This window comes from Candoia aspera, chromosome 2 (assembly GCF_035149785.1).
Source record: "Candoia aspera isolate rCanAsp1 chromosome 2, rCanAsp1.hap2, whole genome shotgun sequence".
Taxonomy (NCBI): Eukaryota; Metazoa; Chordata; class Lepidosauria; order Squamata; family Boidae; genus Candoia; species Candoia aspera.
Window position 1 is genome coordinate 527,212 of NC_086154.1, and position 16,727 is coordinate 543,938.

The 16,727-nt window shown below is 49.6% G+C and overlaps 2 protein-coding genes across 2 annotated transcripts in view; one reads left to right on the forward strand and one right to left on the reverse strand.

Moving 5' to 3' along the window:
- Nucleotides 1–16,727, reverse strand: part of LOC134491980 (zinc finger and SCAN domain-containing protein 2-like) — a 305,728-nt gene that overhangs the window by 14,527 nt on the left and 274,474 nt on the right. The window lies entirely within an intron of this gene.
- Nucleotides 1–16,727, forward strand: part of LOC134491977 (zinc finger protein 850-like) — a 68,418-nt gene that overhangs the window by 3,130 nt on the left and 48,561 nt on the right. The gene's annotated exons all lie outside the window — the stretch shown is intronic.

Sequence of the window (16,727 nt, forward strand, 5' to 3'; positions counted from 1 at the left end):
AATGTTAGAAACTTTGGGGGTTCCAGATCCGGTTCCAATTCAGGGCCCAAAAAGCCAAACATGGGGGTAGGGGGCGAGAGAGGGACTCCTGGCTGCGTCTAGTCCCAGGTTGGCTGCCTTCCCAAGACCCCCTCCCCACCTGACCAACAACCCTCGCGGTGCATCCACACAACCAGGAAAGGGGGATCCCTCTCTATCCTCCTGAGGGGGCTGTGGGGAGGGAGGGGGTAGAGACCCCACAGATTGTATCCCAAATAGAGAGGGGAGAGGGACAGAGATGCTCCCAGCCCCAGAGGTGGAATCGGAGGGTCTGGATGGGGGCAGGAAGCGTTTTCCTCTCAAGTGTCACCGTTGGGAGTGCCCAGAAAAGCGGAAGCACCAATGGAATTCTCCCTTCTGCAGTGTCATTGGTCTCCGGGCAGAGTCTCTCCTGATTTTGCCTGATGGACTCTTGTTCAGAGCCGGGGAAGAAGTGGAGAAAGGGGGAGGGGGATCCTTTTGGTCTTGGGGGGCTGCAGCTCCAGGGGGTTCCCTACCAGCTCCAGAGGGGCCTCCCCTTCCTTTGCCCTCCCTGCGATTCTCAGCCAGGCTCTTTTTCTCTGCATGCCTGGAGGGGGTGGACTAGATGCCCTTTTAAGCCTTCTCAAGGTCTCGGGGGACTCCCGGCTGGGGCTGCCAGACTCTGAAGGGGTGCCTGGTCCTTCCCTGTACAAGACAAGCAGGGCCAGAGGTCCAGGTCTTCTGAGTTCTAGCTGAGCGGGAGGGAGGAACACACACACACAGGTTGGCTGTGCCAAGGGAAGGGGAGGAAGCTGAGGGGAGACAGAGCAGCCTCCACCACCTCAAAGCCTACTTCCTAAAGAAGGGACAGAAGAGAACAGCCTCCTAGTCCTCATGAGGGTCAAGCGAATTCACTTCTGGGAGGAATACAGTCTGTGCCCCAGTTGGGCAAAGGGGTCCCTTTCATGGATGCTGAAGGTCTTGTCGCTCCTTCTCTGAAGGCAGGGAAACCTTTTTCCTCATGTCTGGGAGAATTGTGACTTCTTTTTCATGTGGCTGGGCTCACTCAAGCCACTCATGGTGCTTGGAGGCCACTGGCTGCCCTACTCCTGCTGTGGCCCAGGTTGGTCTCCCCTGCACGGGTGGGTTGGGTGAATCATAAATGCGTAACAGAGAACACTTGGAGGGGGCTTTGAAGGCCATCTAGCTGACCTCCTCCAAGGGTCACACAGTCTGCTGCCTGGAACCCTCTCTTCCCTGGGATCCATCCGGCTTGCACCCTGGCCCTGTTTCAATGGGCCCTTCAAGCCTGGCTCTGTCTCCAGCCCCAGGGTTAGAGGGAATGTGATGGTCTTGTTTTTAAAGCATTGTTGGCTGTTTCTGGAGTTTTGATTATTTTTGGTGTTTTTCCTGTATTTTTATTGTGAGCCATGCAGGCTGTATCTGACTGGGGCACAGGGCTGCAACTAAGGGGGGGCAAGTGGGGCATGTGCCCAGGGTGCCAAAATGGGCGTGGAACCCATGTTTGCCCCGGGTGATAGAGACCCAGGTTGCGGCCCTGCTGGGGCAGCCTATGATTAATTAATTAATCAAGAAATAAAAATCCCCCCCCCAGCAGCCCCACTGATGGCCACCCAGGTTGCTGCCCATCCTTGCAGCTTGTCAAGATCTTCCTGAATCTCCACAGTCCCCTAAGGGGCCTGCTATATCCCTGTCTCCTTTTCTCTGCAAATTCTAATTATAAATAGGTTGAATATCAGAGATCCTCAGATTGATCCGCATATGTCAGTCAAGGGGTTTTGGTGATGAGCCTGGATGCCTGGTTCATCATCTGCCCCTCTTCCTTCCCCCACCCCAGTCACCTGAGTTCATAACTCATTCCCAAAATTGACTGGTCTGGAGTTCTGGGTCCTCTGCTTTCCTGGCTGATGACAGGAGCACCTTTGCCCATCACCACTCCTTTGGTCCTCTGCCATTCCCCCCAGCCTGTTGTTGCCGAAAGCCTTCCTTGCAAACCCAGATTCCCTTCTGGCTCAGCTGTCCCAACTGCCCTCTGCAGAGACCCCCACCTACCTGCCAGTTCCCCCCCCCCTTGACTTTGTTCCCCTTCCCTCCTTCCACCCTCTGCTCGGTGGGGCACAGTCCGTAAGCTGCCCCCTCAAGTAAGTGGGTGGGTGATTAATTGGGGGGGGGGGGCGCTGAGCCCTGTTGCTCCTCCCTCCATCCAAAGGAGCTTGAAGGCACCTGGGAAGCCCATCCTCATGAGCCTGTGGGATTCCGCACCGCAAGGCCCGGCTGGCTTTCACGGGGGTGGGGGATCTGTCAAGTACCATCAGTCTGGTCTGGTCTGGACGAGGCAGCGGGCAGCATTGCCTCCAGATCCCACCTGCAGGGGAACGGTGGAGGGAGAGGGACACCCCCCATCTCCTGCCCGCCCCCCCCCCCCGAGAAATTCCGACTCTGCATCTCCTAGTGGGACCGAAGCCATCGAAGGAAAAAGTGTAAAGGAGGCTGCTATTCCATGAAAGGATTAGGCTGTGGGAAAGGTGGAAAGGGCAGTTATGGTGCAAACCTGAGAGATGTGGAGAGGGCTGAATAGGGATGCCAGAGCTGAGGCCCTGGCATGCAAGTCCCATGCCACGCAGCAAGTAAAACTTTACGTGCTGTCTTTCCACAAATCCAAGCTGCCCAGGCTGTGGGACTCTTCTTGATCTCAAGGCAGCAGGGACCTCATGAATCAGTATACAACCGGTTGTGTTACCAACAGAGGTGGCTTTGCTTTGAGGGATTTTTCTAGAAATAAAAGCGTGTTTCCTTGATCCAGGAATTCAGTGAGGTCCAAATGCCTATTAGCCTGTCCTTTACAGAGGCAAGAGAAGAGTTGCACAGGTGAGGGAAAGTGGTGCTATTAAAACCAAAGGAATGCCAAAGAGGGGACCCCCTTCGTCGGGGGAATGGGCAAACCTGATGGGCTTGGAGGCCCAGGGCACAAAGCTAGAGTGAAAATAGAAGCAGTGAGAGAGGCAGCTATTTTCGTGGAGCTGGGGGTCGGCCATCAGGTCCTCTCCACGTTAGGTCAGAAAAGGTGGCTTCACATTTAGTCTTCCGCTCTTCTTTCTCCCCCTTCAACAAAATCAGCACAAGGTAAGGCTGATGGAAGATGAAACCCTGGAGCTGCGACTGAGGCAGGGGGGGAACTTGAGTGGCAACAGTGTCAGCATCAGGGCTCCCTTGATCACCACGGAGTCACCACCACCTTGATGTGCAGAGCAGTGGACCACCGCTAGGAGGGAAGGAAGCTGGATGGCATCAGCATAGATGGTGCCCACTTTGTCTCTGGCAAAGGAGGAGCTCAAGCCAAGGCGGGAAGTTCCACAGCTCGGGGTCTGAGGAAGGTGGGAAGGGGTCCGCCCAGCAGAGTGAAAAGGAATAAAACAATTGCGGCCCCTGTTAAAGGGACTCTGCCAACCATGAGGGGAGACCCGCCCAAAGAGAGCTCAAAGTCAGGACTTTCTAGGGGCACATTTGTGAGACCTGAGGAAGTTCCTCTACCAGGCCTGTGGTCTGCAAACAGGCACGTTGGCAGGGCTGCAACTAGGGTCTATGTCACCTGGGGCAAACATGGATTCCACGCCCATTTTGGCACACACGCCCCAGTGCGGCACCTGGGGCACATGCCCCGCTTGCCCCCCCCACCCAGTTGCGGCCCCACATGTTGGTACTTCCTTCACTGCAGCCCCAGGAAGCAGAGCTGCAGTCAAAGGTGTTCATTGCTTCAAATTCAAGTTCATGTTGAGGAAGACAACATGGCAGGCAAGAAGAGATCTTAATTTCTTCCCACAATCCCCCCTCTTGTGCTAAAAAGATTTAGAATGTTTTTCTGCACAACCAGATAGCGAATCAAAGGTGTAGATCATTGTATGAATCAAAGTTGTACTTTTTGTCAGTTTGCATCATCACGAAAAATACCTGTTTGGGGAAAGGGAGGAGGCTGATCTTCCTTTGGGGACAGAGAAACATTTCCTAAAGCATTCTGAGCAGGGGAGTAAACATTGGGCCAGAACAAGCAGGCTTTAGATCAGGATTTCCCACCAGGGATCAATGTGCCATTCTGCACTCTCTGAGATCTGGCTTGGTGCTGGGATTTGGGTGCTGCCCAGAAACCCGGAGATGGTGAGTCCGAGGCCTCCCTAGGTGTGAAAGCTGGCTGGGGGACTTTGGGCCAGTCCCTCTCTCTCAGCCCAACCCACCTTGCAGGGTTGTTGTGGTGGGGTAAATACAAGGTAGGAGGATTTGGTGTGTTTGCCGCTTTGAGATGATGATGATGGTCATGATGATGATTTAGCTGAAAAGTGCTCCAGCCCTACCAAAGACTGCTTTGTGCTGCTTTCCTTGACTTAAGGGCAGCCTGTGACTCACCTCCTCCTGGGAGACTCTGGAGGAACCTGGGTGCAGCATCGCTCAACCGTCGCTTTCCCACATTGATAATTCGGCTACCTCAAAACACCACCACACAGATCAGAGGCAGCTGCAGTGGCGATTTTACCGCCCCCATCCCTCTCCCCAAAGGAGCTGGACAGGGTGACATCCTTGCCCCCTTCGGTTGAGCCTCCAGGCCAGGGTTTCTCCACCAGGCTCCGTGCAACCTCAGGTTCCCCAAGAGGTCACTGGGGTTCCCTGGGAGGTTACGAGTTAGTTAAAATGTTATTTCAAATGTGGGCAACGTACTCTCACAGTGATGAGCAGAAACCGGACAAAAATCTGGTTACACCTCTTTCTGAGCTCTCTGGTAGTGTGCTGTAGAACTTTATTTGGTTGAATCCCTTCTCAATTTTTGATGCAAGATGGGGAGACTCTTGATAACAGGTGAATGCTTGATTGATTGATTGACTGATTGATTGATTGATTGATTGCTCACATTTATATGGCGGCCCATCTCACACAAGGCGACTCTGGGTGGCATACAATGAGGTAAAAACAGTGAATAAAAAAAAAACAATCATTATAAAAAGATAAAATGATTATTAAGAGAATATTATCACAAAATTATAAAATCACAACATTATAAAATTATAAACTATATTGCAGGGAGGGAGGGATAGATTGAAGGAAGGGGAGGGTCTACCCTGTTTTGCCCCACTGGAAATGTCAAATGCAGCTGGTGTGTCACCGTTGTAAAGAACCTGTCCTGTGGAGTAGCTGCATCAACTTCATGAACTTCCTCAGGCATCCATTACATCTCAGGATGATCCAGAGAGCCTCCCCATTTATAGGGTCAAACGCCTTTGCCAGGTCAATGAAGAGAGAGAAAAGAGGCTTGTTCTGCTCGATGCACTTCTGGACTTGCCTCACGGCAAATATCATGTACTCCGTTCCAGCCGAAAGCCACACTGCGCCTCGGGGGGGTTCCCTTCCGAGACAGTGAAGAGTCTGTTCAGGAGAACGTGGACAAAAGTCTTGCCTGCAATGGGCAGCAGTGAGGTACCTCTGTGGTTCCTGCAGTCTGATTTGCTTCCCTTATTTTTATAGAGAGCCACAATGAGGGCATTGCAGAAGTCGTCAGGCATCTCCTCTGTGGACCAGATGTCTTCCCATGCCTCTAAGGCATTTGGCTCTAGTGCTCTGCAGGCCTCAGCAGGAATGCCATCCTGCCCCGTTGCTTCATTTGAGTCTGTCTGCAGGTCGCTTTCTTGATCTCATCAGTAGAGGGATGCAGGCCCAGGGTATCCAAGGAGGCCAATGAACCTGCTGTAGGACATTGTGATCAACTGTGGATGGCCTATCGAGTTGGTTGGAAAAGGGTTCAGCCCAGCAGTTTTTGGGTCCTTCCTGGTCTTTGATCAGGCTCAACCCATCTGATGACAGCAGGGAGAGCATCCTGGTTTAGAAGGACCGTAAACTGACTTCATGGTGCTGAAGAACTCTCCGGTGGCCTGCATGTCTGCATAGGGTCCCACTGCTTAGCTCTTCTCTGCCACCAACCGTCCTGCATTTCTTGCAGTTCCTCTTGTACTCTGGACTGCAGGGGCTCAAACTTGCCTTTCTTTGAGACAGATGATGGGTCGTCCTGCCAGTCTGTATAGGCTTCGTTCTTGGCCTGTAGGGCTGCTGAAATGGTCTTGGGTTTTTATGAAACCAGTCTTGATGAGCCTGGGTCTCCAGTACAATTGCCACAGTCTGTGTGATGTCTTTGAATGTCCACTTTCTGAGCAGGTTCCACAAGCAGTAAATTGCTGGAGAGCTTTTCATTAAGTACATCTCGGAAACCTTGGACTTGGCCTGGTTCCTGCAGTCTGCTGATATTGAATGACTTTCTGACAGTCCTTGGCTGCTCACGGCGTAAAGGGGCCACATGCAGGTTGTGGACAGACCAGACCAGCCTGTGATCTGTGCAGCACTCAGCACCTCGCGTGGCTCGGGTTATGGTGACGTCTTAAGGTCGCGCTGACATACTATGGCACAGTCAAGGAGGTTCCAGCATTTGGGCCTGGGATGCATCCAGGTGGTTGTGTATTTCTTTGCAAGTCTGAACATCCTGATAGTGATGCACAGGTTGTGTTCTGCACTTTTGCTCAGAAGCAGCAGGCCCTTATTGCTTATTGTTTAGTTTTCCCAACCCGTGTCCCCAAGGGCTCCGTTCCAGTCATCGCTGTCTGTTCCCACCCTGGCGTTGAAGTCACCCAGAATGAAGTGTTTGTCGCTGGTGGGGGTTGTCCGAATAATCTGGTCCAGGTCCTCGTAGAAACTTTCCTTGTCTTCGTCTGGACTCATGAGAGTTGGTGCGTGGGCGCTGACAGTGGTGATATAGGAAAGCAGAACTTCCTAATCTGTTCAGTTATTCCAGTGGGTAGAGCAGAGATGTTCTTCAGCAGAGCAGTTTGGATTGCAACACTTAATCCATGAGTCTGTTGTCACTCTGTGGTTTCCCTTTCCAAAAGGACGTATATCCACTCGCTGCTTCCTGTAATGGACCCTCCTCTGCCAGCCTGGTCTCACCGAGTGCAGCAATGTCAGTGCTATAACGGGGAAGCTCGGCTGCTCTGAGTGCTGTTCACCTTTCAGGCCTTAACACCTCGCCTCTATCCAGCAAGGTGCGGACATTCCATGCTCCGAAAATGTGTTTCCTTTGATTTGTTTTCCTTGATTCTTGATCGCTAAGAGGAAGATCTGCCGGTCACAGATAGCTAGCCAGATGTTGTGGGGCAGGCAATGTTTAGGGTACATTTTCTAAGCCCCTCCCTCCTGCGAGGGTGGGCAGTGCTATCCTAGAAGGGCTGCCCAGTCGCCCTGGATGCTGCTGGACATCTCTGCTGCCCCACCTCCTGAGACGAACAACCAGAGGTCCAAGGGCCGCCCACCTGCAGGGATGTGATGTGCATAATCCTCCCCTCACGTGGTGCAGGACTCGCAAGGTCATAACCCTAGCTGGATATGACGCGCGGGACCTAATCCCATCAAGAAAAGCGTGAGTCGCAAGGTCATAACCCTAATCGGATAAGGTGTGTTGAACCTAGCCCATCAAGAAAGGTGTGGCGGTCAGGGCCCTGGGTACATGATTAGATTAACCCCTAGCCTAATTCTATGGGCATTCAAAGTCAAAACAGCTAAGTAAAGTGAACAGAGGCCTAGGCAGCCCTGTATTTTTGGGAAACAAACCCTTACTTTGTGCCCTGTGCCCTGTGAACTAAAAAATAATAGCCTAGTGATGCTTTTAATTTTTGTGTAGTGCTAAAGATCAGTGCCTCGAATACCAGAAAATGATCCCCTAAAAGGCAGCCCCGGCCTGCGTTTGACCCCCTTTTTTTTAATCACTTCCTCAAAAGCAGGAAAAAAAGCCCTTTTAAAACCACAGCCGGCTTTTACCTTTGTAAAAAATCTAAAGGTTCGTATTTTGCCAATTTTACCCTCAAATCCGCATGTACACATAAGCGTTTGAAGCACGGCCTTAATAAAATTTATTCCGCGCCTACAGCAAAAGACAAGGAATGTTAACGGGAATTAAAATACAAGCAACAATCAACTGGGCAGCAAGCATCCGGTCGTGATACTTATTATGGGTACATGTCAGGACCGCGATTCCGGGCATGCGTGTTTGTGTCTGCTAGTAAAAAAAGAGCTTAGGTCTTGTTCAGGACATGCCTGGGCATGTCAGATCCCCTGCGATTCTGGGCACGCGACAGGGCACGCGCAAGGCTCATTGACGTGTCTTTGCAGGGGCAGGGGAGTTTGTGCAGACAGGCCTGAACAGCTACCGGTTTAAACCTAGCCGGGGTTGAAAGTAATATAGCAGCCTCAGATTCCAAAGAAGTGCTTAATAAAGGTTCTGCAACCCTTTTCACCTCATTAGACACCCCTACCAATACAAGGGACAATTCAAGGCTGCTGCTGGCAGAATGCGGCAAAAGCTGCTGTCGGGGGTTTGATAAAGAAAATGAATTCTTCAGACCAGTGTTGTATGGGTGTAGTAAGCAGTGCTGTAAATTTAGTGATGAGGAACAGTGGAAAACAGAGGACGCATCCTGTAATACTTACAAAGCGGATTGTGAAATGGGGAACAGATCATCTTTAGTCCCCCTCAAAGGACATGGAGCGGGTAAGTAACTGCTTTTATTTATCGCTATGTAAATGCTGCTGGAGTGGATAGCGCGCTAACAGGATACGTGTCATGAGCACTGATGGTGAGCAGGAGGGGGCCCCTATCCAGGGGGGAAAACGCATGCATAGTAGCGAGGAGCTGAGCAGTCATTCAAAGAGGCACAGAACAGACCCGCCTTGACTTTTGGGGTTTATCTGTATCGGTTTTCTCACGCTTCTTCAGTTTGTTAGGATTTTCTGTCTAATGTAGCAGTAATAAAACACTAGAGACTTATTCCTCATCTCAGCGTGGTTGCTGACAATACATTTTATATTTTGCAGTCTCCGAATTAACACTACCTAGACAGCAAACACTTCAAGGCACCCCAATTTTATATTGCTGTGGTAATCGCAGTGGTCACAAAGATTTTTCTGATCTAGAATATGACCAGGATTCCACTCTATCCCAGAGACCGTGCTGTCTGCCCTGGGGTTAAAGAGGTGCAATTTGTGTAAAGCCTGGCTTGCTTGCGACTGTGGACATGGTTTGTGGGATTCAGATAGGTCAGAAAGGGCAACAGATTGTAAAATAGCATGTTATGACACCTTATCTTCTGATGCCGATAGTGATGATGAGGGATATTTTTCTGATGGTGGAGCCATGCTCCTCTGAACTCTGTATTATCAATAAAACCATGTGTTAAAGGCAACATGCGAGCATTTGTCAGTGGTCTTTCAGTATAATGATGCATGAAAAGCTACTAAGGTGCATTTATTATACACCCGGTTGTGTAGGGAGTTATGGAGGTGTGAATACCCTATTTCAGGAGGGTAGAAAACATGATAAAAACCTGTCCATGAAGCAAGTCAAAACATGGCTGTCACGGCAAGATGCTTATACGCTTCATAAACCTGCGAGAATTAATTTTCCTAGAAATAAAACAGTGCTGTCTGGCTTAGATCAGCAATGGCAGGCTGACCTCATAGATGTCTCCAAATTTTCTAAGGAAAACCATGGAAAAAAGTACATCTTATTGACATGTTATCTAAATATACTTGGGCCTCCCCTTTACCTGACAAGTTGGGGGAGAAGTCACAGCTGCCTTCCAGAATATTTTTGAAACAGGACATGCACCCCAAAAAATACAGACGGGTGCTGGTAAAGAGTTCTTAAATATTCCTCTGAAGAAACTTTTAGCACGTTATGGCATTCACCATTTTGTCACTCAGAGTGAGACTAAAGCAGCCATTATAGAGAGGTTTAACTGTACCCTAAAAAATAAACTCTGGAGATATTTTACAGCTAGAAATACCCATCGGTATGTGGACATTTTGCGTGCTATTCTTCAGGGGTACAATAACACTCACCATCGTAGCATCGGGACTGCTCCTAACGCCGTAAATTTGTCTAACGAAAGGGAGGTTTGGATGAGCATGTATGGGGAAGCTTTAAAAAGTAAAAGAAAGGAAAAATGTCTTAAGGTGTGTGATCATGTCAGGGTATCCAGACTGAAGGGTAAGTTTGAAAAGGGCTATCCGCAAACCTATACGGATGAAATATCCATGGTCAAGGAACTGGGGACAAGGGGGGAAAGAGTGGTGTATAGATTAAATGATTACACAGGCGATCCTGTAAAGGGGTCTTTTTACTCTGAGGAGCTCCAAAAGGTTCCTGCTGACCAATAACGCTTATATGGAATAGAAAAAGTTATCTGAAAAAGAGGGCGGGGGAGACACAGAGAGCTTCTAGTAAAATGGTCCCAGTGGCCAGAGAAGTTCAACAGTTGGGTTAAGGAGACTGAAGTACAACATCTTTGATATGGCGGGGTTTTAGATCACCCTTCCCAGCAATGCATCAGCAGCAATTTTTCCCCTAAACAAAAATTCTAATTTTACTATTCAGTTAGCCAGATCATTGGATCTTCCAGGGTCATGGGAAGTAGGGCTAGCAGAGATACAGTACCCGCATAGTTGGCACACATTAACTTCTCCAGGATATTTTGAAATTGCTAACGAGAGAGAGAGATGGCATTTTTCTTTGAAAAGTGGGTACTACACCAGCATCCAACAACTGTTAGAAAATATGAACAAGCTTATATCAAATGCCAAGGATGGACCTAAGACAACCCTGAAGTATGATTCGGTGCCTCAGAAAATTAATCTTAAAGGAGATGAACCACGTACCGTTCTAGTTAGCGGAGAACTTGGACATCTGTTAGGCATGTTCCCCAGATTCAGCACCTTATATGTTTACACAGACATTGTAGAGACCCAGATAGTGGGTGACTTCTATGTGCCATTACTGCGCTGTGTGCCTGTGCAGGGGCAAGACAACGATTTCGTCACAATGACCTATGACCGCCCACATTATATACCGGTCAGCAAGCATCACATCAATACCATTACTATAGAAATCAAAACCGACCAGGACAAAAACGCGCATTTTTATCACGGGAAGGATTATTGTCAAGCTTCATTTTAGGCCTCAGAAAAGTGAAGGATGGTTGTAATCAAGGAGATGGGAGCCCTCAAGTCTATGTGGCTTACTACAAGGCACAAGCGGGTAGTGGCCTTGGCTTCTGATGAGCCCCCATCATGTACGGGACAGGTTTAGGAGGACTGTTCTGTGGACTTTTTCGAAAAGCAATACCTTTTTTGAGGCAAGGATTAGAAATCATTAAGCCGCATGTGAAAGCTGCTGCCAAAACCATTGCCAGAGATGTCACGGGGCGTCTTGTATCCCGTGTTGTTGAGAGGGGGCAGGAGGGGTCAGGGATGTTCATAGCCAGGAAGAATTACGCACTGGGTCCGCCTGTTCCGTTTAAAAAGAGAAGACTTGTGAAAAAGCCCTGTCATACCAAGAGGAGACATGCACAGAAGAGGAAGCCCTGTGACAAGCAAGACATATTCTAATGCAAAATGGCTGTTATCCACGAGGCATCACAGGAGTGTGTTAAATCAGAACTGGATCTTTTTCAACTGGCGCCTACACAGACCAGTATTGAAAACAGCAGATATGTCGAGATCCCTCCTTTATCTGCACTATCACTCAACGCGCCCTTGGAATTTTTTATCACAGGGCATGGCGAGCATTACACAGATTTAAACAACACCCTGCTGTAAGTGAGTTACAAGATTGTAAAGGCTGATGGTACAGATATTGATGATGGTGCAAGGGTGGCCCTGACCAACTACCCCATAGCATCGCTGTTTAACCAATTGGATGTAACCCTGGGAGATTGGCTGTGAGTTTCTGAAATTAGGCCTTAAAATAAAAACCTCACAGAAAGACACCCCACTGAGTGAAACGTGGTTCCCAAGCAACCTGCATACCCCAGAAACTCCATCGCAGGAGAGCATAGAGGGAAAAAGAGCAGAAAACCCTGGCCCCAAAACAAGAGGCTTACCAGCAGGATCGAAGAGCAGAGTGACGAGGCTGGAACAAGATATGGCAGCCCTATGAGGGGCAGTAGAATGCCTGCTCCAGAGGTTTGAGGCCAGAACATGGAATCCAGTAGCAACGGGAGAGGGAGTGGTGCGAGGAGCGATCGCAGGCAAGAAGGGGGGGCCCGTGGCTGGAGAGAGGGTGGCAACGAACCCCTGGGACCCATGGACCTCGAGCCCTGGACGGCAGAGTGCACGAGAGTTGAGGGCCCCAAGCCTTGGGTGAGGGAACGTGCGAGTGAAGGGAATGCAGGAGAGGGCGGAGCTAACTGAAGGCAGGAGATTTGAATTAAAGACCGGAGCTGAAGTGAACAGCGTGGCAGAAATAGTGAGAGGGGTGCGACCCAGCCAGACATCTAGGACATGCTTAGGAAAGGAGGATTACCCACCTGGGGGGAGATGGCACGAGGCCCTGAAGAGGCAGTGAACCCGACTCTAAGGGAGGCACAGGGAGCATGCAAAGAGAGAGGGCCGGCTGCAGTCAGAACACCAGACATTCAAAATGGGACAGCGACAGCCATCCCGGAGCTACAAGGGAGATGGGCACCCTCTATGGGAGAAAGCAGAATAAGCCCAGACACAACAAGGAGGCCCACAAACTGGGGAGGTGTCACCCCAGGCACTTGGCAGTTAGAACCACCAATCACAGGGGGGCTGAGCAGCCCAAGAGTGAGGGAGGAGTTTTTTGGGGACAGAGGCCTCAGTATCAAATTCACTGGAGACCCCAAGCAACTCGCATGTTTTGTAACACATGTCACGAGGGTTTATGAGTGAATTTGAAGGAACATTTTGCTCAGAGGATGCCAAAGTGCGCTATGTATCAAGGCGCCTCAGGGCAGAGGCAGCTGAATGGCTGGAGGGACTACATGAGGCAGCAGCCCCTGAACTCCAAAACCTTCAGAATTTCATGAAGGCACTAAAAGAACGCTTTGAGGACCCACTGGCTACAATGAGAGCCAGAGCCAGCATGCAACCATAAGACAAGGGACCAAATTGGTTTCTGACTATGCTATAGAGTTAAAACTCTAGCAGGAAGGCTAACTGACTGGCCAGAGTCCCTAAAGATTGAGTATTTCAAGGGAGGCTTGTGCCCCGAGATCCTAGAGTGGTCCCTAGCGCGAGGAAACTCCAAATCGCTGAGAGACTGGATATGCCTAGCAGGAGAGGTAGAGGAAGTGCGAGCCCAAGTGCGACGCCAACAATGATCGTATGTCACAACACTACAAAAGACCCCAGTGGGCGATGGGTGGCGGACCGGCCATGGGCTGAAGAAAAAGAACGAAGAGCACGTAGAGGCTTGTGCTTTCGATGTGGGAAGGAGGGACACCGAGCAGCCAACTTCCCAGGCCCCATGAAGCAGGGGCAGCCCAAGACCAACGCAAGCAACCCAAAGGCCCCAGCTAAGAAAGTCAAGACACCGGCAGCGGCAGCCTCTGAGAAGGGACGGCGTGAGTCGTATGAGGACTCTGAAGCCTCTACCAAAGACCAACTCCCTGTCGGGAAATGACGTGAGCCTGCTCTAAACAGCGTCAAAGGGCAGGCATGGAAAGATGGGCGCAAGGACCCCATGGTAAGTGGGAAGTACCCAGCAGTGCTGATGCATGCACGATTGAAAACACTAAGAGGTGGGGACCCCATCCCAATAGCTGGACTGCTAAGGGTGCACACACAACTTACTACACCCTACAATGGTGGCCAAACTAAAGTTACAGGTGGATAAATTAGACAATCCCGTCACCTTCACCCAGCTTGACGGGGGGGATATGAAAGGGGCCCCTGTCAAATACTGTACCAAGCCAATACTTAGGCAGGTGGGGAAGCATAAAGAAGTCCTGAGATTCCTCATAACCCCAATTGCCCACCACCCCATGATCCTAGGGCTCGCCTGGCTCCGAGAACGCAATCCAAGAATAGATTGGAGGTCAGGACAAATCTATTTCTCCGATGGGGGCCACAACTGGTTATCTGTAGGGCCACTGAACACACCATCTGAGCTCACGGGAGTGCTTGAGGAATCGGCTAAGAAGGAAACTGCAAATGAGGGACCCTGCATTCCCAGACAATACAGACGCTTGAAGGATGTCTTTGGCGAAACTGAGTCAGACCAGCTATCACCCCACCGAAAATCAGATTGTGCCATAGAACTTATCCCAGGGGCAGAACTCCCCAAGGCAAAACTATACCCCATGACCACCAAAGAGCTTGAAGTCCTTTGCGAGTTCATTGATAAAAACTTACAACAGGGATTCATTCGTCCTGCCACTTCATCTATGGCTGCACCCATGCTATTCAGGACACAAAAGGATGGGTCCTTATGGCTCTGCACAGACTATCGAGGCTTAAACACAATCTGCACTTTGAACAAATACCCTCTTCCCCTGATGAGGGATATGTTGACCCACCTTTCAAAGGGCAAGATTTTCACCAAACTTGACCAACAGGAGGCATATTACCGGGTGCGTATAAGAGAGGGTGATGAGTGGAAGACCGCCTTCAACTGCCAGCTAGGATCATTTGAATATCTCGTGATGCCATTCGGATTACAGGGGGCACCAGGTGTCTTCATGCATCTCATAAATGAGATTCTACATGACTTACCAGAGCGTCCTCATTTATTTGGACATCCTCATCTATTCTGAAACAATGGAGGAACACGTGGAACTTGTCAACGAAGTCTTAACGTGACTGCTAAATAACCACTTATATGTCAAGTTATCGAAGTGTGAATTTCATAAGAAGCAGTTGGATTACTTGGGATACAGAATCTCCAGCGATGGAGTTGGGATGGACCCCGCTAAGTCAGAGATGTTATCGCCTGGGAACCTCTTCAAACCAGGAGACAACTACAGAGCTTCTTGGAATTTGCAAACTTTTACCGACAATTCATCCCACAGTTTGCATGGGTGGCTTTACCACTGACCAACCTCCTGAAAACAAAGGAGTGAGGGAACTCGAAGGCAGCAAAGAGGCCTGGAGCTCCGATCCAATGGACTTCTGACTGTCAGAATGCATTTGACCATCTGAAACTATTGTTCACATCAGAACTGATTCTACGCCATCCTGACCCCACACGACCCCTAGTAGTCCAGGCAGATGCTTCCGATTTGGCAATTGGAGCCATTCTGCTACAGAAGGACAATGCTGGTGAATTGAGGCTGTGCGCTTACCTCTCACGAAAATTCTCAGACACCGAACGACACTGGCACATGTGGGAGAAGGAAGCGTTCGCAGTCCGGTGGGCACTGGTGACATTGCGGCACCTACTAGAAGGGGCTTCTCACCCGTTCAAGGTTTGGACAGACCGCAAGAACCTACAAGCTCTAAAATCTCCACGGAAATTGAACCCCAAGCAGATACAATGGACACAATTTTTCTGATGGTTTAACTTCACACTAAAATACTTACCGGGAGGCAGGAACTTCTTGGCAGATGCCCTCTCTCGCTTACCCCAACGCAACAGCTTATGGAAGGAGGTAGTAGACTCCATCATCCCAACTACCCAATTTGGGCTGGCAGCTACTACATGGAGCCAAACAGCAGCAGCAAAGATGGACAAAGACTTGAGAGCCAAGATCCAACTCGACTCTCAACAAGATATCTGGCTGAACTCCAATAAAACTTTCCTCATGGAAAGGATAGGACTGTGGTGGAAGGGTGAGAAATTGTACATCCCAGAGACCCTACAAAGGAACATCCTGGAGCATTGCCATGACGCCAAAGTGGCAGGACATTTCGGATTTGTGAAAACTCTTCATTTAATTCGACAATTTTGGTGGCCGACCTTGAGGAAAGATGTGGAGGAATACACAGCAGCTTGCCCCATCTGTGCCATAGCTAAACGTATCGGAGGCAAGCCTAGAGGCCTTTTACAAAATGTGGTGAGTCCAAGCCACCCATGGAAACAAATCGCCATGGATTTCATTGTTGAACTCCCTGAGAGCAACAGAAAACGGTCATATGGGTGGTCACCGACCTTTTTTCAAAACAGTCTCACTTCGTCCCATGTGCCACACTTCCCACAGCCAGTCAACTGGCCAGGATGTTCATTCATCACATCCATTGCTTCATGGTGCTCCTGAACATATCATAAGTGATAGAGGAACTTAATTTACTTCCAGATTCTGGAAGCAAATTCTCAAGTTCATTGGTGTCGACCAAGGCCTAAGCTCCACCCACCACCTGGAAACTGACGGGGTGAGTGAATGGAGGAATCAAATCCTGGAACAATACTTGCACTGCTACGTCAGCCACCAGCAAGACAATTGGGTCGATTTACTCCCTTTTGCCAAGGTAATAATGCAGTACACACGAGCACAGGATTTACGCCATTTCACATCACCACTGGACAAGACTTCGTGCCCATCCCGGAACTCCCACAACTCCGCACCAAAATACTCTCCTTGGATGATTGGATTGCACAACTCAGGGACAGCTGGCCTACAATTGTCAAGGTGCTTGACGACGCAAAGGCTGATTACAAAAACTACACTGATAGAAAGAGGTCCACCAAGTGGCCCCTAAAAGTGGGAGACATAGTTTATCTTTCTACTAAATACTTGAAATCGAATCAGCCGTCGAAGAAACTCAGCCCAAAGTATTGTATTTCCAATCACGCAACTTATCAACGATGTCACAGTGCAACTCCAACTTCCAAAAACATTGGACAATATTCACCCAGTCTTCCATTGCTGTCTTCTTAAACCAGTACG